This window comes from Canis lupus, chromosome 8, assembly GCF_048164855.1.
Source record: "Canis lupus baileyi chromosome 8, mCanLup2.hap1, whole genome shotgun sequence".
NCBI classification, from domain to species: Eukaryota; Metazoa; Chordata; class Mammalia; order Carnivora; family Canidae; genus Canis; species Canis lupus.
The window spans coordinates 59,117,732-59,141,348 of record NC_132845.1 but is presented as its reverse complement, the minus strand read 5'-3'; the positions used below and the strand labels follow the sequence as shown (position 1 = coordinate 59,141,348).

At 53.4% G+C, this 23,617-nt stretch overlaps 1 protein-coding gene across 2 annotated transcripts in view; it reads right to left on the bottom strand.

Annotated features, from left to right (window-relative positions):
- SBK1 (SH3 domain binding kinase 1) overlaps positions 1-23,617 on the bottom strand; it is a 51,310-nt gene that overhangs the window by 11,501 nt on the left and 16,192 nt on the right. The window contains exon 1 of one of the 2 annotated variants that reach the window (XM_072836288.1): positions 11,909-12,718. The exons of the other annotated variant lie outside the window; for it this stretch is intronic. The gene's annotated coding sequence lies outside the window, so the exon portion shown is untranslated. Of the gene's footprint in view, positions 1-11,908; positions 12,719-23,617 lie in introns of those variants that run through there. 2 annotated transcript variants of the gene reach the window in all.

The window sequence follows — 23,617 nt, the reverse complement described above, 5'->3', positions numbered from 1 at the left end:
CATTTAACCCACTCCTTGCCTTGCTCAAGCATTTTCAGTGGCTTCTTGAGTCAGCCTCTGGTGTTTTTCCTGCTCAGCATGAATTTCCCTCTCTCAGGCCATGTGTTTCAGGAGGGTTGTCTACTGAAGATCCATCCCATCCACCAGATCACTATGACTGGTTCGGAGATGAACCTGTGACCAAAGGGGACCCACTGGGATCTAGACCTAGGACTCTGGCTGCAGCTATTAGGAAAGAGATACCTCCTGACCCCGGGATGCAAAGCGGGAGGACAAAGTCTGGAACTGTGGGGACTGCCTGCCCGAGAATGAAGCATCAGAGAAGAAAAGCAGAGCTGTAAAGTAGAGAGGTTTCTGATGACTCTGGGCACCTGGGTGTAGGCATGACTAAAGCCAATTATACTCCTGACCATTTGTTTTGTGCATCGATACATTTCCTTTTTGGCTTAAGCCACTTTGAGTTGAATTTATGTAACTTGCAACCTAAAGATTCCCGACAAGCGTATCTACTCAGGCCTGGGCACTGTGCTGGGTGCTGGCATGGGGTGAGTAGGTTAGAGAAATGCACCAGGTAAAAGACATGAACCTATGAATTAGGAAGGCAGACAAAATAAGGACTCAGATAATGGGAAGGCCAGAAAGGCAATGTTAAGTGCTCCAGCATTTCAAGGAGGGCATGGCAGTGGGGTCAGGGTGGCTTCCGGGAAGAGGTAACACACAAATGGGCTTTTTGTTTGTTTGTTTTTTCACAAATGGGCTTTGAAGGGGATTGACAATCCAGCAAGAAACCTAAGAGCTCCTTGAAAGCAAGCCCCAAGCCTTAATCACCTCAGTATTCCTAGCACTTAGCCAGTGTGTGACAAATGCTAGGTGCATAATTCTTTACGTGTTTGGCAAGTTGTAACTTTTTATGTCTTGGCTTTCTTGAAATGACCCTGCAGGCACATAGTTATTTTCCCAGGGGTTGTGTAAGGTATCATTAGCCCCATTTTAACGACGCAGAGACTGATGGCCAGAAGAAAACAGTGATTTGTTCAAAATCACACAGAAGGTCAATGGCAGAGCTGGGCTAGAGGCCAGGACATCTGTAGGGTGAGGTGTGCTCTCCCTCTCACAGCCCAGCCTGAGCACAGCAGAGGGGGGGCGTGGCTGGGAGTGACACTGGTGGGGACAGAGAGCCTAGAGGTGCTACGGAAGAGGAAAGTGATATAACTGTAACACTAAGGATTCCTGATGTGTGCCAAGACCTCACCGAAATTAACTTATCTAAGCCTCACAATATCTTACGACACAGGGACTGTTATTCACTCCAACTTACAGATGAGGAAACTGAGGCCCAGAGCACTCATGTCACTTGATCAAGATCATCCAATAAATGGCAGGGCTGGGATTCAAAGCCAGGCACTGTCACTGCAGTGTCCAAAAGCCTAACCACTCTCTTTGATTGCTCCTAAACTGATACGGTGCAAATCATCACTCATTCTCCATATGCCAGTGCTTCATATCGGGGCTGTCATTGTCACAGCAACTCCATGTTGCAGATCAGAATGCTGAGGCTCAGAGGGGTTAAGCTGCCTGCCCAAGGCCACTCAGCTGGTAAAGGGTAGAGACAAAGACTGAACACTGAACTTCCCGGCTCATCTCCTCTTCTCTACTCTTGGTCTCTGGCCCTTCTGTCTTCAGCACCACAGGCGAGGACAGCACCCAGGCCTGCCCAGCACCAAGTGCAAGGCTAGGAGAGGCGGGAGGAGGGGAGCGCCTCGCAGCCCCCACGGAGGCACCACTGCAGACCTGGAACCCGGGCCCTCCCCTCCCCGGGGCTGGAAACGTATGCGTGCATATACTGCCATTTATTTAACCAAACTCCTACTGGGTCATGTTCACCTTTTGGCTACTGTCAACAAAGAGTAGCCTTGTACCTAAGTCATTTTGCAGTGTGCAGATGTGTCTCTATGCCCAGTTCTAGAAATGGGTGGCCAGGTTAAAGGGTGAGTGCGTTTGGAATTTCTGTAGAATGTTCGGTGTCCCCCAGAGGGCCGCGCCGATCACTGGCCCTCCTCCAGCCATGTAAGAGAGAGCTGCTTCTTGGTGGAGCACAGCAGCTGCCACCAGCTCCCTCGCCCTCTCTGGGCCTCTGTATCACTTTATAGTTTAGTATGCTACTTTGAAATGGCAAAAAATACGAATAGGTTTCTCGCTTGCTTGTATCTGTATAAAGCAACCCTGGAATCAACACCAGACATTAATAAAGGTACTGCACCACCCTCAGCACTCACTCCCACTGGTCTGAGCCATCCTGGTCCGTCAGGTACTGCAGGAACTTCCTAACTGGTCCCTCCACCCCCCACCACAATCGGTCCCTGACCCAGCAGCCAGGGAGCCTGGCAGGAACCACTCAGGGCACATTGTTCCCCAGCTCAGCACTCACACCCACCCTCAGCTCCCATTTCATTCCAGAGTCCTTACAAGGGCCCTCAATTTACCCATCTGACCTGTCTCCTCCTTCCCTCTGCTCCAGACACACTGGTCTCCGGGCTGTTCCCCAAACATGACAGCTCCCGGCCTGGGGGTGGTTCCCTCTGCCCTTAAACGGCCATATGGCTCCATTCCCCTAAGTTCTGCTCAAATGACATCTTCTCAGCTTGGGCTACCTTACCGCACTCCCCTTATTCTGCCCTAGCGTCCCCCATGAGAGGATGTTACTCTAATTTATTATATAATTTATTGCCTGCCTATATCTATTGTGGCCGTCTCTCCTCCCCACTGGAACTTGAGCCCTAGGAGGGCAGGGATGTTGTTGGGTTAGTTTTGTTCACTGTGGATCCCCCAGCAGCTAGCACAGTGCCTGTACATCATAGGCACTTAATCAATATTTGGTGAATGAATGCATGAATGCGTGAACAAATCTCTGGGGAGAGGAGTGGGAACTGAGCGAACAGAGGCAGGTCAGGAATGGAACTTTTCATTTGGTACGATCCTAGGGAGTAAAAGAGTCTAGGCGTGGCTGGTGGTCCAGCAAAGCCAAAGGAAAATGCAAGGGGGCGGGATCATGCCAATCCACCCAGGCTCAATAGCCCAGGGCTGTGATACCCCCCCCCCCACCGGCACCCTGGGAAGGGCCAGAGGAGGAGTGGCCCAGCCCATGCTCAGGAAGGGTGAGACTCCTGGGAGAGGACACCCCACCCTGAGCAGAGCCTTTCTTATGTCCCCAAGGCAGGTGCCCCAGTCTGGCTCTCTGCTGTTCGCTACCTTCCCTAGAGGGGTTCTTGACCCTCCTTTGTTTACCTTAGTGCAGAATTCAGTTCACGTGGGTTCTCCTATCTGCTGCCAGGGAGTGGGGAGGGGACCCAGAGCCTGGTCCTTGGCCCTAGAGAAAGGTCTATGAGGTGCTTGGAAGAACACAAGCCCCTGTTACTGGTCCCAGGGAGCTCTGGGCAGCCCCGTGTCTTTCCTTCTCTTAAGTTTTCCAATGTATGAAAGGAGCTAGTTAGTGGTTCTTATCTCTTCAGGGGTCACCGAGGCTTAGCACCCTCTCCTCTGAAAAAGTCTCCAGTCACCCCATGCACGCTTCTACATGCAACACTAGGGGGTTGGGGCCTCGGAGGGAGCCCTTAAGAGATTCCAGATGAGGCCCCTCCCTCCCCTTGGTCCTTCAACACAAAGAGAGGTTCCAGCAAACATTCTATTCTGTTTAAAAGGTGGAAGAGAAGAATATTCTCAAACACCTCCTTGTCTTCCCCTCAGGGTGCAAATTCCAGCTCCATCCCTTCTTGCTGTGTGACCCCGGACAGGTGGTACCCCTCGTCTAAGCCTCAGTCTGCCCATCAGTAAAAGGGAGCTGAGAATGCCCATCTAACTGGGTGGGTCTCTGTAAGAATGAAACTGGCATTGCCTGGACAGAGGGGACTGGGACCGGGGTTCTGTCCTGGCTTGGACAGGACTCTGCACCACCTCAGTTGAGGCCGTACCCTGACTGCACCTTGGTTTTCTTTTTCTTTTTTTTTTTTTTAAGATTTTATTTATTTATTCATGATAGACACACACACACACACACACACACACACACACAGAGGGAGAGAGAGAGAGAGGCAGAGGGGGAAGCAGGCTCCATGCCAGGAGCCCGATGCAGGACTCGATCCCGGGACTCCAGGATCATGCCCTGGGCCAAAGGCAGGCGCTAAACCACTGAGCCACCCAGGGATCCCCACACCTTGGTTTTCTATGCTGGAAATTGGGGCTGTCTGGGGTCTGCTAAATCTCACCCTCTGAACCCGCTTGATCCAGAAGGGACTTTGGAGACCATCCACCCTGGGTGGGGAGACCGAGAGGAAGAGCGGGAATGTTCACAAGATCAAGAAGCAGAAACTGGAAATAACCTTCTTTCCACTGCCCTCCCCACTAGGGGCGGCCTGGGGTTCCCCTTGCTGCGAGGCTCTGCCTCAGCCTCCCCTCCAGCTGGCACAGTCTGCCCCTTCCCTGGGGCACATCCGTGGTGGTTATTAATAGCTTGTGACGCTATTCGCCTGCAGCTGGTGCCCAGAGCTGGAACAGGCTCTCTGCCTCTTTTCACCCTCCCCAGCCAGACCCTGTGGGGGAAGCAGCAGGCTTGGCCCTCACCCCTTCCCACCTGCCTGAGGGCCCAAGGCCTGTGGCAGCCCTTGTGGGTGTGGGAGGCGGCATGAGCCTTGTTGCTTGGGTGAGGTGGGCAGCCCAGGACCCAGAGAGATCAACAGGAGTGGAGGGCTAAGAGCACAGAGGTGGCCTGCCACTCGCGGATTGGCCCAGGGGCCGTGGCTGGGTGTCCACCAGTGGACAGGTGGTGACCACTGAAGAGGCAGCTGGGTGAGCCAGAGGCTCCCTGAAGAGATGAGCCCTTCCCTTAGCTACAGTCCTTACCTCTTCCCTGAGAACCCCCAGAGGGGAGAATGAGGATGGAGCTGAGTTCAGGAGACTGGAGCCCACATTCTGGCACTCCTGGGTAGGACCACCACCATTTCTGGCTATGAAGCTCTGGTTAAGTCACTTTCTCTGTGCCTCTATTCCTCATCAGTAAAATGGGGATGATATGGTGCAGGTTAAAAGGTTATTAATAACAGCTAACAAAGGGCAGCCTGAGTGGCTCAGTGGTTTAGCACCTGCCTTTGGCCTGGGGTGTGATCCTGGAGTCCCGGGATCAAGTCCCACATCGGGCTCCCTGCGTGGAGCCTGCTCCTCCCTCTGCCTGTGTCTCTGCTTCTCAAGAATAAATAAATAAAATCTAAAATAAATAAATAAACCAAATTAAAAAAAATAACAGCTAACATTTATGAACCACATAAAGTATTAAGATCTTGGGGCACCTGGGTGGCTCAGTGGTTGAGCATCTGCCTTTTGTTCAGGCTGTGATCCTGGGGTTCTGGGATCGAGTCCCTCATCGGGCTCCCCACAGGGAGCCTGCTTCTGCCTCTCTCTGTGTCTCTCATGAATAAATAAAATCTTTTTAAAAAGTACTAAGATCTTTATGTATATATGGAGACTCATCTAAACCTCACAACCAGCTTGGGAGAAGTTCATATTATTCCCATTATGTCCCTTAAACTGATACTCAGAGAATTTAAAATTAGGTGATATGCCTGGTGTCACACAACTAAGAAGTGGCTTAGAGATACCTGTCTGGCTCCAGAACATTCAGTAAATATTTGTTGAGCATCTCCTTTGTGCTTGGCACTGTTCTTGGATCTGGAGTCCATTCAGGAACCAAACAAACAGACCTGCCCTCAAGGAGCTTATATTCTAGTTTGGAGGCAGACAATCAGAAAGGTAGCTAAGAGATGTAGGTAAGAGGGTACGAAGTCCTAGAGAGGAAAGCAAAGCAGGGAGAGGTGAGGAAATGTTGGGGATGAGGGAGGAAATTATAGATGGTTGAGGGGTCAGGAAAGGCCCTAAGGACGAGGCAACAGGCAGGTAGATATTATGGTGGAAGAGCTTTCCTGGCAGAGGCTGAGGGAACAGTGAGGAGGCCAGCGTGACTGCAGAGTGGAGGGGGAGGGCAAGGCGCAGGAGGAGCCAGAAGAAGCACGGAGTAAGTGGCAGCATGTAGGGCCTTGGAGGCCATGGCAGGACCTGGCCTTCACTCTGTGACATGCACTCCAAACCCCCGACTGGAGCAAACCCTTCCTGAAACTAACCCACGTGCCAGGCTCTGGGAGGTGAAGAGACAGCATGAACCTGATCTAGCTTACCCTTAAGAGACTTGGAGTCCAGTCCCCCACAGCAATTCCACCACTGTCCTAGGCGTGGGGCTGAGGAGTAAGGGCTGAGGGAAGCCTTAGAAGCTTCTGGAAAAGGACTGGGCATGCACTGCAGATTCCCCCGTGCTGCAGTGCTCGCCTGTCATGGCCCCATGTGAGCAGAGGTGAGGGAGCAGGAAAGCTGAGAGAGATGTTCAGAACTGCAGCCAGAGCCCAGGTTAGGTTCTGTGGTATCCTTCTACCTGGCCTTGCCCTGCGAACTGTATGTGAATGGTGGGAAAGTGGCCAGAATGTTCCCTGAATCCTAGATATGGAAGCCTGAGTAAAGACCTTCATCTCCAAGTCTCCATTTTTTGTTTTTTAACCTGTAAAACTGGGGCTACCATTCCCTTTCTGCTCAGGACTTGCAGAGACTAACATTAACAGCAAACCTTCCGGGAGGGTACTCCGCGCCATTCACATTCACTTAATCCTCACAGTGATCCTACAAGGCAGGTACTAGCACCACCCTCTTTGTAGATGAGAGATCTGAAGCACAGAGAGGTAAGCAAAGCACTTTGCCCAAAGTCACAAAGCAGTGTCTGGGAGTCGTGGTTTTTGATGCTAAAATATGTTAACTGGGGGCCTCGCCACCTCTCCTGGAGACACTTGGGGTCAGGGCCAGCAGATATCTGGGCTCTCAGGGTGGGAAGATCTCCCTGCAGGATAGTGGGCCCTGGCTAGGGAATGGGGGGCCTTCCTGATATGATGGGGTGGGTGATCTGACAGATGCAGAGGAACTACCCTTGGAGAGAGGGGGGATTTGAGCAGCCTCTCTGAGGCCTTACCAGGAGATGAGGCGGCTCTGTCCTGTCCAGGCTCCTACCCCGGTCCTTTCAGGGCCATCTCAACAACCAGGGGCAGTTGGAACATTCTCCGGCTAAAGTTGCAGGGGAGGAGAGCTGGTGCAGTGGGGAGTCCCCAGGCTTCCTCCCGCCTGGACCAGCTCATCTGCAAACCCCTCAGGGTGTGGCCCAGGTGACAGTGCAGACACTTAGGTAGCAGGCACTGCTAAAGTACTTTACCTGTAACAGGCTCATTTAGGCCTCGCCATAACTCTTGAAGGTAGGAGCTACTATCACCCCCATACTGCATCAGAAGAAACTAAGGCACAGGACAACTGCCTTGTCCAAGGTCACATAGCTCGGAAATGGTACAGGTGGGATTTGAACCCAGGAAGTTCAAATGCCAGTTTCACTTTGGTGGCTCACAGAGGGCGGTCAAAATCCTCCCTCTGGGTTAATGTGGTGCTGTTCTCAGCAATAAATGAGAAAGCAGTGCCCAGTGTCCAGCATGGAGCACTTGACATTGAAAAATGCTCCACCGCTTCCTCCCAACCCTGATATTACACGGCTCCCCATGTGGGGGCTGAGCTGGGAATCTGTTCTCTCTTCAGACTGAAGCCAATCTATGGCAGGGAGACAGGAGGGGCTCTAACTGGACCCTTCAGACCTATTGCTGCTGCTTCCTTAGGCCAGAAAGGGGGCTCAGGGAGCATGAGAGGGAGTAGGTGGTTTGGGTAAGACTCAGGATCTGTTGGAGGTGCTGGTCCTGGCTTTGGCCTGATGCCCAACTGCCTGGGGCAGAAAGCCTGGGAACTCACTCAGCAGAAGCCTGGCAGGTACCTCACCTAGAAAGCAGAGGTGAGATGGAGGAGGACCTCAACGACAGAACTCTGGCCAAGCTGCCCTAGATCGCACCCCCAGAGCCTCAGCGCAAGGTTCTGGAAGGGCCCTCATAGCCTCTCAGGCTTGAACCCCACTCCACCCCACCCTCACCAGCAGCACCAAGACGCTTCATGCTCTCAAGCACCACACTGTACCAGCTCTCAAATGCTCCCTTCCCCTTTTGTGGGGACAGCAGAAGCCCTGTGGTCTCCCCAGACTGGCTATGGGGAAACCAAGGTGGCATTACCACCAAGGCTTAGTCACCCACTTGCCAATGCCCCTTTTAATAAAAGCCAATAGTGGGCAGCCCTGGTGGCCCAGTGGTTTAGCAACGCCTTTGGCCCAGGGCGCGATCCTGGAGACCGGGGATCGAGTCCCGTGTTGGGTTCCCTGCATGGAGCCTGCTTCTCCCTCTGCCTATGTCTCTGCCTCTCTCTCTCTGTGTCTCTCATGAATAAATAAATAAAATCTTAAAAAAAAAAAAAAAGCCAATAGTTATTGAGCTTTTTCATGTGCCAGACCCAGTCTCTCTTCATGCTTTAGCTCACTTAATCCCCCAGATGACCTTGAGGTGGGTATTATCTTTGTTTTCCACGGAAGTAAACGGAAGCTCAGGGAGGATAAGTAACTTCCTCAAGGTCACCCGCAGCTAAGTGGAAAACCCTGGCAGAGTCCAGAGCCTGTGATCTCAACCATGGTGCTCTGCTATCTCCCTTGACCTCGGGCTGCTACAGACCTTCATCCAGGAAGAAGATGGCACACTCCCTTCCAGGGCAATGCCCCGTGGCTGGGGCCCAGTGCTGGCCCCTGGCCCCTGGCCCAGCCGCTTGGCAACACCCGTTGGTTTTATTAATATTTAGGAAATGTCAATAATTTTGAGTGACTCCTGCGTCTCGGCCCCCACCTTTCCTGCCTGACCAAAACTTAGAGTAGCCTGGACTCAGTCCTAGAAAGTCAGAGCAAGAAGGAGGCTTATAGAAGAAAGAACCTGAGAACCTCAAGTCATATTCCTCTCTGGACACATGGGTAAACTGAGGCCCAGAGAGCAGCTGTCCCCCAAGAGACTTCAGCAGTAGCTGGGCCTAGAGCCTTGGACTTTTGCTCCTGAGCAAGTGGGACAATTAAAAGCAAGTTTTTGGTGGCTGAGTCCTTCTGGCACAATGAGCGGTCACAAGACAGAGCCTGGAGTCAAAGTGGGGCCCGGCTGGGGTGCTCTGGCTGGAGGGATTCAGGTTTACTTTACCACTTAGCCCCAGAGGGATACTGCCCTGTGCCTGTTCTAACTTGGCCATGGGGGAGGCAAGGAACACCCACGTGTGCAAAACACACAGACGAAGGTCACCGCTGAGCAAACAGCTTTTGGCTTCCAACCTGGGCTTGCAAAGCCAGATGCCTACAAGAGGGGCCAGCAGGTCACGTAAATGAATGAGCAGGCCAGGTGAGGCCTTGGGGTGAGCTGGAGGGCAAATGCCCTAAAGAAGGTGGTGATTCTTCAGCTCCGGCCTGGGGATGCCACGTCATCTGATGTCTTCAAGAGGATCCAAAAATCAGTATTCGTGTATGAAACTGTGTTTTTTTCAACACTGGCAACAAATGCAAACATGAGAAAAACACTATTTGGATCAACAGAATGCATCTAGAAGCTGTATCTTACAATAGGTGCTGTACAATACTCTGGCCTCTAGGATGGGCAAAGCCATTGTGGTGTGGACAAGTTAGACCTGGTTCCATCTCCTGGAGCTCAGGGTCTAGATGTGGGGACAAGGTCTCCTAGCACATGTAGACACGTGTGACTGTCTCCAAGCCACCAACCATCAACTAGTCCAAATCAGCTCTGCACTCTGTGTCCCAGGCCAGTTCAGGTCAAAAGGGGAGGTGGAGGCAGAAGGCTGCCCCTAAGCCATCCTATGGCAGGGCTTCTCAGGGTGTGGGAACAGCCCCCAGTGAAGGGAGGGAGTCTGAAGACACAGAAGAGAAGAGCCAGAAGTATAAGATGGTGAGGAGTGAGAGCTGACACCTGAGAGGTGGGGTAAGGCCACAGCCATGAAGGGCTTGGACTTGTGCTTTATTCCAGACTCAGTGGGGAGCCACTGCAGGTTAATGAGGAGGGGAGATCTTACTCCTTGTCCCTTCTGGCCTCTTTGATGGTTTTCGCTAGTCGCAGTGACTCTAATCTCTGCAATTTGGCCTCTCGCTCCACTCCCTTGCCTGTGGGTCATATGGTAAGGCTCTGGGCTCCTGGGAACCCCCTGAAAATGAACTCCTTCGGAGAGGAAGAGGGAGAGGACACACCTGGGTGCTCTTCGTGCCCCAACTGTGATCTATATACTGCAGAGTGAGTGGCTCACTCTCTGTCATTATCTCTGGGGGATGCCACGCACTTGCCCAAGGTCACCCAGTCTTCAGAGCAGCTGGCTCCTTCACTGCCTGGGCTGAGGGTGGCTGCCTCAAACTGTCCTTGAATTTGCAGGAAGGGTTGCCAAAGGTCTGGCCTGAAGCACTCCCAACCTCTTCTCCTGCTAGTCACATCCCCTCCCTTGGGTCAATTCCAGCAGCAGGTGGGGTGGGGGCACCTGGTATTGGGAATAGTGGAGTAAAGGGATCAGCCCCGGCCCAGGGGTCCCCAGTCTGCAGCAGGATGAGGATCAGGTGCTTCAGATGTGGGGTCAGAGCTGGTCAGCGGGACCTGACTGGGCCTACCTTCACTGGCCCAACCCAGAGTGGCCTGGGCAAACAGAACAGACCGGGGTCTTCTGACCAACAGATCAAGAAAAGCGGATTGGGATGATGTGGGGGAAAAAGCCCTGGACTCCAGTGCCAGGCACATCACAGACACTAACTAAAGGTTTGTTGAATAAATAAATGAACAAAGGAACTCCCAGTGGAGCTACCTGTACCAAGTCCTGCCTTCCTCAGCGTCACTGCTTGCCTGCAGAGGGCTCAGAGAGGAGAGACTGGGGGAACCCCAGGAGCCCAGAGTGTGTTCCCTCAGCCACGTCCAGTCCCTTCTTGGGATCTCTGATCCAGAATTTCAGGGTACAACATCCCCGGGCCCTCTCATTTTCCCATGAGCTGCAGGGTCTGGGGTTTGGGACTTCACTGAGGGCTGGGCTGGGCTGCTGCTTTGTATAGCCTGCAAAGCTAAAGCAAGGACCTAGAATGCTTGCTTGGTTGTCCAGGACACACTGATCCAACCTGAGGTTTGGCCCTGGATATTTTGGAGGCCAGGAGGAGAAGGGAAGGTCTTGGGTTTGCTAGCCCTAGGGCACATGCGGACAGAAAGGTGCCCTGACCTGAAATGGCTTCTTTGCCCAGACTACCTCTCCTCCTCAGAAATCACTGCCTCACTTTGGAGAGAGCCGTCCCCGCCTGCAAAACATACAAAGTATGACTTGGGGGAAGACCCTCCCTGTGGCCTGGGTGGGGGGCAATGGGATCGCAGAGAAAAGATGGGATGATTCCCACCCATTCTCTCAAACACACCCCTTCCCTACCGTTTCACAGACAAAGACACACACCCGAAACCCCAGCCATCACCCTAGGGCCCCAAGCCACAGGCTCCCTCACCTGGGCTCATCCCCAATCTCCCCTTCCCAGGGGGGACTTCACTTGAGAACTCAGCCCGGCCGGGGGGATGGGGTACAGATACTCCAACGGCCCAGAGTCCAACAGCTCCCGGCTCACAGTTTACAGAGGTGGGGGGGGCTCTCCACCCTCTTGCCCCCCTCTCCGAGCACAAGGTGGCTCTGCCACTACGCCCCCCCACCCCCCGTGGGGCCGGGGAGCAGCGCCCAAACCCCAGGGCTAGGGTGTGAGGTGGGGGAAGGGAGAGGAGGAGGGGGCGGCTCCTCCGAGCGAGACACAAAGAGACGTCCTTCAGCCTCCGCTCCATGGCGACGCTGGGGAGGGGGCAGTGTGCGCCCGATACCTCCTTCCCCACCTGCAGGGTTAGGGGCGTCGGTGGCCACTCACCTGGGCCCGGCTTCCCTGGGCTGGGGCCGCGGGGACGCCGCGGCGGGGGGCCTGGGCGCCGTCTCGGTTTCCTTCGGCCCGGCCCGGGGGGGCTCAGGGCGCCACAACCATGGGCTGGGATGCGGAGGGCGCCGCGAGGGCTCGGCCGCCCGGGTCCTGGAGCTCTGGGGGGGCCCCGAGGCCTCCTGCTGGTGAGGGGCAGCTCCCGCTGTCCTCGGTTCCCTAGATTCGGGGTTCCTGTGTACCGGAATTGGGGGGGTCCAGGAACCCGCTGAGCTAGGGGCGTTCTGAGCTGGGTCCTCGTGTCTTGAGGTGTGCAGTTGTGATGACCAGGCTCTTGGCAGGGGGTCCCGGCAACCCCGGACGGGGGGTCACTGCGTTCTGGGTCTTGGGGGGCCCGGACTGAAGAGGGGGCGTCTTGGCCGTACCGTAGGGAGGTCACTGTCTTCTGAATACGGAGGAGTCTCCGCTTTCCCCAGCGGGGGGTCGCTCTCTGTTGGATCTGGAGGGGTCTCCCGCTTTCCTGCGGGGGGGTCTCCGGGTCCTGGACGTGGTCGGGGGGGACCCCGCGCTGCCCGGCTGCGGGGGCTTGCCGAGCCCCGGCCACCGGCAGGAACCGGGAGGAAGCCCCTCAGCCGCTGGGGGGCTCCGTCGCCGCCGCTACGAGCACCCCGGCTCTGCGGGCCCGGCCCCCGGCCTGATCCGGGCTCTGGCTGCGGCTCCGGCTCCGGCTAGCGATCCGCCGGGTGCTCGGGCCCCGGCCCCGGCGCCCGCCCGGGCAGCGCTCCATCGCTGCATCGCGGCTCCGCCCTCCGGCCCGCGCGCACCTGCCCGCCCGGCCCGCGGCTCCGCCCTCCGCCCCGCGCGCCGCCGCCCGCCCCTTTGTCCGCCCCGCGTGGCGCGCGCTCCCGCGCACGCGCACTCCCCGCGGCGCGCGCTCGCCCCCCCGCCGCGCCCCCCCCCCCCCGCCGCGGGGCGCAGATTCTCCCCGCGCCGAGCGGGCGGCGCCCCCACCCCGCCTTCCGGCCGCGCCGGGTCCTAGCGCCCGAGGCTCCCGCTCCGTCTTCCCGTCCCCCGTCTTTTCTAGGTCAGAACCCACGAGGGGGCGAGAACGAGGTTAGAGAGGACTCGGGGGAGTCTGAGAGGGTCACCTGGTCCCCGCGGGACCAGACTGCCCCAGACTGTCCCAGTCTGTTCTTGTGGGGCGGAGCTTGTGTCTGTTTCAAGGAGGGAAACAGTCAAGCTCTGCAATCGCGTGTGCATCTGTCTCCATTCATCCCATCAGTCGGTCCTATCCGGCCGCCGCCGTGCATCCATCCATGCACCCATCCATGCACCCATCCATGCATCCATCCCTCCATCCTATTTTGAGCTAGACTTGAGGCAATTACCGGTCTACTCAGGGAAGCATAGGGGAAGAGGTCGCGAGCTGGGGGGCTTGGGGGCCGTGTCCAGCCCAGGTCCAGCTTGTGACCCCCGCTGTGAGCAGTGGCTAGTGGTGGGATACAGCTGATATGCACAGTGCTCACTGGAGAGAAGGGAGGAAAGGGGATTCCAAACAGAGGAGCAGTGTGTGCAAAGACACTACCCGGTGGATGAAGGAGCATCATCGTCTGACACTGGAGATTGGCAGCCCGAAAGGAAGCAGGGTAGATGACGAGGGCGGGGGAATTAGATAGGGACCACTCGTCCTCCCAGGCTCTATTCTGCCTCTTTCTCAGACACATCCAGGCTGCCCCAGCCACACTTGTTTCATTAATGAGAAAGCCCCCCCCCCCCCCCCCCACACACACACACAAACACACCCGGCACCTTCCCTATTTCTTCTCTTTGTTCAGGCTGTTTTCTCCACCCAGCATACTCTTCCCAACCACCCTGACTGTGTCTAGATCGTTTAGAACCAGGGATGGCAGACTCAAGTAGCTATAGATCACATAAATTAGTGACTGGGGTCAGGCATCAGGTGACTGCAAGTAAGTGGTGGAGATGAGGCAAAGTGGAGCATCATGGGCCTGTAGGGACAGATGATCTTTCAAGAGAAGCAGGAAATCCATATCCTAACACAGAGTCTTCCAACTTTTCAGTATTTGAAACAAATCCCCAAGTTTAGAAATAGAGAATGGGACAAATAAAACATACTTTGGAGCCAAATCTAACCCGTGGGCCATCATTTTGCAACCTCTGCTACAGAGAATACTGCCTCAGTTCCCCTTTTCTCCCTCCCGCTTCTATCCAGCCACTTTTGTTCTAGAATCCAAGTACTATGCGATCATCAATCAGCTCTGTAAAACACAAAGTAGATTTGGTTGCTCCTCTGAGTAACATTGCCAAGGATGCCCTGTTACCTCCAGGGCGGAAAATCTAACCTCCTTGTTCTGGTGTTCAAAGCCTGTAACCTTTGGGGTTTCTACCCCTTCCGCTAATGAGGTCCCTTCTTCTTCATTAAGCCTTGACCTCAGCCCGTGTTCTTAATATGTGCTTTCTCCTACCTCTGTGCCTTCATACACTTGGTTTCCTTTGTCTAGAACATCTTTCCTCTCTTCTTTGTTCTCTAAACAAGTTATCTCCCCACCCCCAGATATCTTTGTCTGCCTTTCCTCTCTCACCCTTCCTGTCCTGCCAATGTTCCAGAGTTTCAAATTTCAGCCTTTGTTCTACTCCTCTCCAAGTAAGGCCTGCTTGCCCCAAACAAATGGAGGGGTTTGAGTTGTGGGGCAGAAAGAAGTGAAGTGGGAGATCAGAGAGGGAGGAAGAGGGAAGAAAATATCTTCCTGTGTCTAGTAACCAAGTCCCAGAACATTAGAATTTAGAGTGCATTTTCCTCTCGTTATGAAAAAACAAAACAAAAAAACAAATACAAAAACAAAAAACAAAACAAAACAAAACAAAAAAAACGGAGGCCTGGAGAAGGGCAGGAACAGAATCTGGCCTTGAAATGCTCCCAACCGTGGTCATCAAAGGTTATCAAGGCCACTTTGGATGGAATCCTTCCCAGATTCCTTGCTTAGGAATTTGATTATCCACAATGCAGTTAGAAAACGTTGGCCAAAAAGCATGGTGGGTATTCAAGTCCCCTTCCCCCCACCCTAGGCTCTGCAGAGTGAGAAGTCCTGGTCCTCAAAGGGGGCACACTCTTATAAGGGGTCCCATCAAGGGTCCCGTCAACATTTAAGCTGCAGCTGCTGCCAGGGCATTTTGGGCTCCATGTGTTCATAACCAGCAGGCAAGAAGAGTCACTTCTCTGGCAGCAATCATCGAAGCTAATTAGTTTCTAGAAGTTACTACAGAAGTACCCTGATCAGTTACTAGAAGAAGGCAGGGCTGCTCTTACAAAAGGAGAGCAGGGACAAATACATGTGGAACCCAGTGATCCATTAGAGTGATCCATTGGTTATGATAACCAAGAGTTTTAGACCCCTCAGGAGGGAAACCTTGGATCACACCACCGAGTGATCCTTCAGGACCTGTCAAGTTGAGAGGCACCTGGGTGGCTCAGTGGTTGAGTGTCTGCCTTTGTCTCAGAGCATGATCCTGGGGTCCTGGGATCAAATCCAGCATTGAGCTCTCTGCGAAGAGCCTGCTTCTCCCTCTGCCTATGTCTCTGCCTCTCTCTCTGTGTCTCTCATGAATAAATAAATAAAATCTTTAAAGAGAGAGAGACTGGAGGCACCCATGGAGGAGCTGTGTGGCCAGAGGAGTGGGATGTGGCAGCCATGAAAATGGACCATCCAGACCACAGGGGTTGGTGGGACGGGATGGTGACTGCCCAGAGCAACAGCGGTGGAGGCTCTCCAGAGTTCACAAAGAAGTCTCCACTTTGCTCCCTTCTAGCTGATCCCCATCAATGACTGAGTGCCTCGAAGACACAGAAGTGCCCAGATCCCTAGAGACACAGAGCATCCCCAATGGGCAGCTGGGGATCAAGGCCTTCCCATTGGCTCCATCAAACTCTCTTAACATTCTTATCTCACCTTCCTTCCTTCTTTCCCTCTTCCATGCTTTAGATTTATTGAGCCTCATCGTTCACCCAGCCTCCTTTGGCTCCCTTCTGATTTTGCTACCCAAGCGTTTTCTCCCAATAAGATAGCTGCTTACACATCTGACCCCATCTTGGCCCACTTCTTGGAGAAATGAACCAACACAACACATCTGAACACAGGAACTAAAACAGCTATTCATAATGCTGCAGTCCTTTTCCCTTGACACCTGGGGATAATCCACTCTTGCCAGCTCAAAGTTTTGCACCCACAGCAATGCTGCCCTTCCAGAGAGGGTCTTGGTGGGTATGATCTGGATAGCAGAACACAAAGATAAAACGTCGCTATGATCTCCATAACAACACAGAAAAAACATCAGAAAACAGATAATCAGTTAGGTTTCCTCTGCCTGGGGCCCATACCCTCTTCAATGCTGGTGTGTCCTCACACTCCTGGGCAGTCAGTTTGCTGCTCCTGGCTCATGGACCGTGGGGCCAGGAATCTGTCCCAGACTTCCTTTTAGCTGCATCTTTTTTTTTTTTTTTTAAGATTTTATTTATTTATTCATGAGAGACAGGGAGAGAGAGAGGCAGAGACATAGGCAGAGGGAGAGGCAGGATCCCCACAGGGAGCCTGATGTGGGACTCGATCCCAGGTTCCTAGATCACAACCTGAGGCAAAGGCAGACACACAATCACTGAGCCACCCAGGTGTCCCTTTGGCTGCATCTTATGTTCACTGACGTATCAGAAGTTTTTGCTACTGTTGGGGTTGGGGAAGGAATCAAAACAGAGTTCTTGTCCCCTAGAATGTATACATCATGTTTCAAACTATTTGAGTTTGGGTGACTCTCCTAGCTGTATGGAAAGTGATGTCTTGGCCATATTGGTAGTCCCCATGCTGGAGGTCATGATGGTGTCTGGGGATTTCCCCAGTCTGGTCTATGTTGTACGATGCTCCTTGTTGCTCATGACCCCAGTCACGACAAAGAGAAGGCATTCCTGGCTTGTTGGTCTGCATTACAATAGTGCAGGAAGAACCTTCTGACAGCCACCATTACGCCCAGGACACTGACACTGGTGACCAACTCACCAGTGTGGTCAGAGATCCTGGTGGCACTGGTGACTGGTTCATTCAGAGAGCAGATCACGTTTAGGAAACTGAAGATCATAATGACATGTTGAGCAAAGGTTTGGAAGCTGTTCACAGTCAAGAACAGGAGTATCCAGCGCCACCAGGAGACACGGGTCAAGCTATTGCCAATAACGAAAACCAACAGTTGCACCAGAACCCAAGATGGAGGGATCCCTGGGTGGCGCAGTGGTTTAGCGCCTGCCTTTGACCCAGGGCGCGATCCTGGAGACCCGGGATCGAATCCCACGTCAGGTTCCCGGTGCATGGAGCCTGCTTCTCTCTCTGCCTGTGTCTCTGCCTCTCTCTCTGTGTGTCTATCATGAATAAATAAATAAAATCTTTAAAAAAAAAAAAAAAAAAAAAAAAAAAAAAAAAAAAAAAAGAACCCAAGATGGATCAGAAGGAAGACAGCAGAGCAGCCCAGGATGTACAACAGCTGGAGGTGATGGATCTTTAAATCTCTCATTACCTTTTTGGAGAATATATTCTGAAGTGAGAAACATAGTGTTCCAGCAAGAGTCCTGATGAGCTCCCCACCTCCCGCGTCAAAATACAACTCTGTGACCGCGGCCAGCAGGATGCCACTGATGATGGGAAGTACAGTATAATGGCACTGCAGAGAGGAAAGAACCTGCTTCTTTATGACATTGCCAAGCTGCTGAGTTGTACTTGGAGTGGCTTTGAAGGGAATTCTGCTCCTTGTAGCTGAAAGCTTGCCAACGGATATGAGAAGAATATCTCTAAAATCATGAGAGTGGTTGCTCCTGGAGATGGAATCCAGGAAATGGGCCTGGGGTCGGGGTGGATAATGGGAACTCATCTTTCTGTGTCATGTTTTTTCTTTTTTTCTTAAAAATATCTGACACCGGCGGCGGGGGGGGGTTGGGGCGCCCCTGGGTGGCTCAGTGAGTTGAGCATCCAACTCTTGGTTTGGGCTCAGGTCAAGAACTCATGGGTTGTGGGGGCCCTGGGCTCCTTGCTCAGCGGGGAGTCAGCTTGAAGGTTTTTTCTCCCTTTGCCCCTCCCCCCACTTGCATGCATGCTCTGCTTTCTCTCTCTCAAATGAATAAATAAATCTTTAAAAGAACATCTGACACAAATATGACAAAATGTTAACATTGATTCTAGTTGTGGATATGCACAGGCTTATACTTTTCTCTATTTTCTTTTACAATTTTCAAAATAATTAAAAATTACTTGGTGGAAGTCTTTTTAAATGAGATCCGGTGGGGGGAAAGGGGAGAAGAAAAGGAATAGGTTTCGCAGTATGTGATTCTGTGCTTCCTAAAGGAAAATCCAGGAATTCTCTAAAATGATCTCAACTTGTACTCTGAGAAACACAGGACTGAAAAGTAGTTTGGCTCCCTGGCTCCTGACACCTTAGGCCTCAGGGTGGGATGTGGCTGTTTCTCTGGGAAGTTGTGGAGCCAGGATCTGGTAGGTGCTCACCTCCCCACCCCCACGCTTATTGCAGGGGAGGAAGAAGCGTCCTCTGGAATCCTCACAGCAGAGCCAGGGCTGCTCAGAGCTTGTTCACTCCCAGTTCCTTCTTTGGGGATGGATCGCCAACGCCATCCCCAGGAACACAGGCATTTGGAAGGAGACAAGTGCTGTCTAGTACACATCCCCAGGGGTCTAGATTTAATGATGTCCTAGTTTGGGTTTCCCAGAAACAGACCCTGAGACAGGAATTGGAAAGGAAGTGGTTTATTTGGTAGGTGATCTCAGGTAGGGGAGGGGAGAAGTGAGCCAGGAAGGCAATGCCAAGCAAATTATCGCTGTGGGCAATAGGAAGGGAATCCCACTGGGGAGCTCTCAGAGACAAGTGTAGAATGTGTGTCTACATGCACAGAGCACGTATTATACCCCAGCTCCTGTCAGTCACCAGTGAGAGCTCCCGCGGAGGCAGGCAGTGCTGTGGATGTGGGCAGAGCACGCGGGATCAGATAAGGCCCATAGGAAAGGTGATGAGGATGCTGGCAAGTAGAAGTGGAGGAGGGGCCCAGGAAGACTGGGTGAGGAAGCAACAGTGTGTGCCACCATGGCTAGCACTTACTGCGGTGCCCTGGGGCTGGCATGACACTCACGTAGTCCAAGTAGAGTAGAACTCTCTTTCCAGCATCAGCTCTCCCCCATCTCTTAGCAACAGAACCCCAGTTTTCCCTTGGGGACCCCTATTCCTTGACATATCTTTCCCCCCTTGTTGGGGGGAGGAGGGGTTCATCCGTTTGGCTGTAGGAGTGGACTTGGGACCCAGTGCCCACCAATTAATGTACGTCAGCCCCCTGGCCACCCTGATGTTTGGGAGATAGGTCTGTACCCCAAGCCAGGCCAATAGGATAGAACTCTCTTCCCACTGAAGTGAAAGATGTAAGTCTGGAGTTCATATTACCAGAGAGGCCCTCCCGGGGGGTGAAGCCAGAACAGTAGACAGCAGAGCCAAGAGATGAAGAACCAAAGTCCTCATGCCATTATTTAAGCCCCTGGATCCAGCCATACCTGAAGACTCTGGACTTTTTGGGTATGTACCGCCCTAAAGTTCCTTTTGTGCTTAAGTCCGTTGGATTTGGGTCTCTGCCACTCACAACTCCGAGTTCTTTATACTATGTATAAATGTGGATTTCTGCAGTGTTTAAAAATGCAGGGGTAAATGAAAGATCCTGCCATCTATCCCCATACTCACTATTTCCTCAGCATGCCAGGTTGTGAAAGGGAATTCTCAGAGGGCGCTCAGCCTGCCCAGGAGCAGGGGTTTCAGATGCCTAGAGTTCAGCCTCTGCTCCCCAAGGGCACTTGTTCTTGGGGCCACTTGAGGAGCTCGGGGTGTTCATGGCAGAGCACGAAGGTGAGTTCCTGGGCTGCCACATGGGGACCCTTTCCCTTTAAGCTTCAGGAACCTCTGGGTTCTAGGCCAGGGCATGTATGCATTAATTCGTTCATTCATTCATTCATTCATTCATGCATGCATTCGTTCATTCACACTTGATAATGAGCACCTACCATAAAGGGGCATTAGGGTAAATAGATGAGCTACACAGACTGTCCTTGTCTTCAGGAGCTTCCAGCCTAGTGGGGGAGACACTGTATTAATCATACCAATAAATGTCAAATTCTGCCCAAGATCAGACTACAAAGGAGAGACAAAAGTCAGGGCTTTCTGGAGGAAGTGACGGCTGCACTGGGATGGCAAGGGGTGAGCAGGGGCCTTTACGTAGGTAAAGGGCCATCTCAGTGTTCAGGCCCCTGCTCCTCGCTTCGTGCTCACTCACGGGTATCAACCTCCGTGTCTCCCCTAGGGCCTGCTCAGCAGCTCAGACACACTTCCTTTTCCCACCTTCCGGAGCCCGTACCCCTCAACTCTAGGGAGCTCTGCTTCGTGTCTGACCTGCATCCTGCCTGCTGCCAGCACAGTGTACTCTCCTTGCTTTGGTCCCAGCAGAGGTGAAGGGCAGCTGAGCACCTGCCCCCCAAATGGTTTTCGTGTCACCTCTCTTCTCAGGGATGAGTCTCTGGACGTTCATTAGGTATCTAGGGTACATGCCAGGTACTTCCACAAGACTAGGCCTTCCCCCAGATGGGGAAACCGAGGCACGAGCTATAGAGGTCCTGAACAACAAAGCCTGCCTCTTCCATCCCTGGAGTAGGAATGGACACTGTGTTCTTCTCCCTTTAACGTCTCCCCGGCCAAGGGCTCTGCCCAGTAGGCAGCTTCCATCTGTTGCTGGCACTCCAGAGCCTGCCTGGGGAGGGGGTCTCCTTGACCCCCGGGGACAAGACCCTCTGGCCATCCCATCCCTTCCTCCAGCCTCTAACTCTCAGGAAACCTCTGTTCATCCCTGCCTGCTTATTTCACAAGCACAGATTTGTGCCTGGTCAAGTCCTCAGCATCGTACGCATATTAACTCATTCAGACCTCACAACAACCCTACAGTGAGTCTGTTGTCATCATGTCTGAGACACAGGAAGGCGACGAGTTTGCTGAAGTTCACACCCTAGCAGGGACTCGAACCCAAGCAGACTCCAGAGTCTGGGCCCCCAACCACCGCACCGCCTAGCCCATCCATCTCAGCCAAGCCGTCCTCACCTCCTCCTCTCCCCCAATTCCGTTTTACCTCATTCCCAGCTCTCTCCCACTTCCCCTCCCCATCACAGTTTCCTGATTTCTATCTATTCCTGCCTATGAGCTGCTGCCCTGCCCAGGAGGGGCCATTCTGGTGTCCAGGGGCAATGGTGGGGTTGGGCTGCTGTGGGGGGGTGGGGGGCTTGAGGGGAAGGGAAGGGACACAGGGCAGAGGTCTGGGTGCTGGAAGGGCCAGGCCACCCCCCCCCCCGCCCCCATCTGTTTCCAGCCTGCTGGTGGCTTGGCTGAGCCCAGGCCTGGAAGAGGTGGGCTGGGTGGAGCAGGAGGGGGCTGGGCGGAGCCGGGACTGCCAGCCCTAATTAAGTCAGTTAATTAGGTGGGGAGGAGAAGCCTGTGGGAGTTAATGAGCTTGGCTAATTAAGTGGATCTTGGAGAATGGCTCAAATTCTAATGGCTGGGGAGGGATAGGGGCTTAGGCGGGATGGAGGGAGGGGAGCTGAGATGCCTGGTGCCTCCCAGGTGTCACTAGGGTCTGTCTGCGGGACTCTGGGGGTCTGAGGCCACTACCAAGACCTGAGTGGCTATTGGGTGTGCAGCCATGCCAGGGATTGGTTAGAACTTAACCATCAAGATCTGACGCCCTCTCCAAGGCCCATACTATTGACATCTGGGTCTGAAGTCATTATTGAGGGCTGGTCCCCTGTCACTTATCCCTTTGGGGTTAAAGTTAGGTTCCTTTGGGGGATGTGGACAGAAATTGAGCCCTGGCCCAGGAACCTTTCAGAACAACCATGGCAATCCCTGTGTGCCATGCACATCTCCCACCGTGTTTAAGTTTGCAAAGCATTCCAGCTGTCACTGCCAGCAAGGAGATGTGTGGGGCTCTTGTCCCAGCTCACAGATGGGGCAACTGAGGCCAGGGAGGAAGGAGCTTGCCCTGGCTCATCCTCAGCCTCCTGCTCACAGCACATATCCAGGAGGCAGGGTCTTGGGGGACGTCAAGGGAATGTTCTCTTCCAGGCCTGAAGCCAGATGTTCCCAGAGCCTAGGGGCCCTCTCTTGCTTGAGCCCTGTTCTGCTTGTGGAATCCTCAATAACCACCTCCACTGCCACCACCATGGTTCCCGAGGGTAGAGCCCTTAGCACTGGTGACGTGTGAGTATGTGATACCAGGGCCAGCCACAGAATGTGGGCCTCTTGCTAAGAGCAGAACAAGGGGATCCCTGGGTGGCTCAGCGGTTTAGTGCCTGCCTTTGGCCCAGGGCATGATCCTGGGGTCCTGGGATCGAGTCCCGCATGGGGCTTCCTGCATGTAGCCTGCTTCTCTCCCTGCCTGTGTCTCTGCCTCTCTTTCTCTCTGTGTCTCTTATGAATAAATAAAATCTTAAAAAAAAAAAGCAGAACAAAAGCTTTTCCCTTCTACCCAGCTCTCTCTCTCTCAGCCCGTCCTGAGGGTTTTTGTTTAGTTACTGTTCAGTGTCATGCTCCACTGGGCACGGGGACACGCGATACGCCAGTGCAGCCCCTCACAGGTGCCCGGGGCCACTGCACTACACACTCAGTGTGGGACCTGCCTGCACCCAGGCCTCTGGGACACCAAGGACAGCAGTGGTGACTGCGTGGGGCACAGAGTGGGTAGCTGGGAGCTCACGCAGTGGATGTGGGAGGGCGGGATGGTGCATGGCACACGCTCTATGGTCCCAGCAGCCTTTACTTACAAATTCTAAGATGAAGTTATTAAGAATTGCAAGATGCTAGTTACAGAGCAGCAAATCGAAGTTCGGGGCTCTAAGTGATGACACAGGTCATGCCCTGAGTGACACACAATCTGATAGTCCGCACAGCCCCTCCGTGCACTTGTTGTCCTCATTTTTCCCATTTGTTCATTCGCTCACTTAATCACCATATATTTATTGAGTGCTTCCTCTATGCAATGAACAAATAAGAAAAAAGTCTCTGCCCTCATCCGTTCCAGTGGGGAGCAAAGAGGGGGGCAAGACAACAAACAGGGTGCCTAAGTAAATAATTGTCCTTCAAGGGATTCATGTGAGGGAAGAATCAAAGCCAAGAGGGACGGGAAGAACAGGGAAATCCTCATAGAGAAGGTTACATTTGAGCAGAAGCTTGATGAAGTTGAGGGAGGGAGCCGTGCAGTTATGGGGGGGGGGCAGAGTCCAGGAGGCCGGCCAGGGGCAACAGCCAGTGCAAAGGCCCTGGGGCCAGAGTGTGCTTGGGATGTCAGGAACAATGAGGAGGCTGGTAAAGCACAGGAGGGGAGGAGAGGTAACAGGGACAGTTCACTCAGGGCCACCATAAGCCTTTGGCTTTGATTCTGAGTGAGGTGGGAGTCACTGGGGGGTTTTGAGCAGAGGAGGAATAAGCTATGTCTTAGGCTTTAACAGGGTCCCACTGGCTGCTGTGGGGCAGACAGCCTCTTGGGGTAGGGGGAGGAGAAATGAGGAGGTTTCTGCACCCAGCTGGGTGAGAGAGGACAATAACTTGGACAGTTGGACCAGG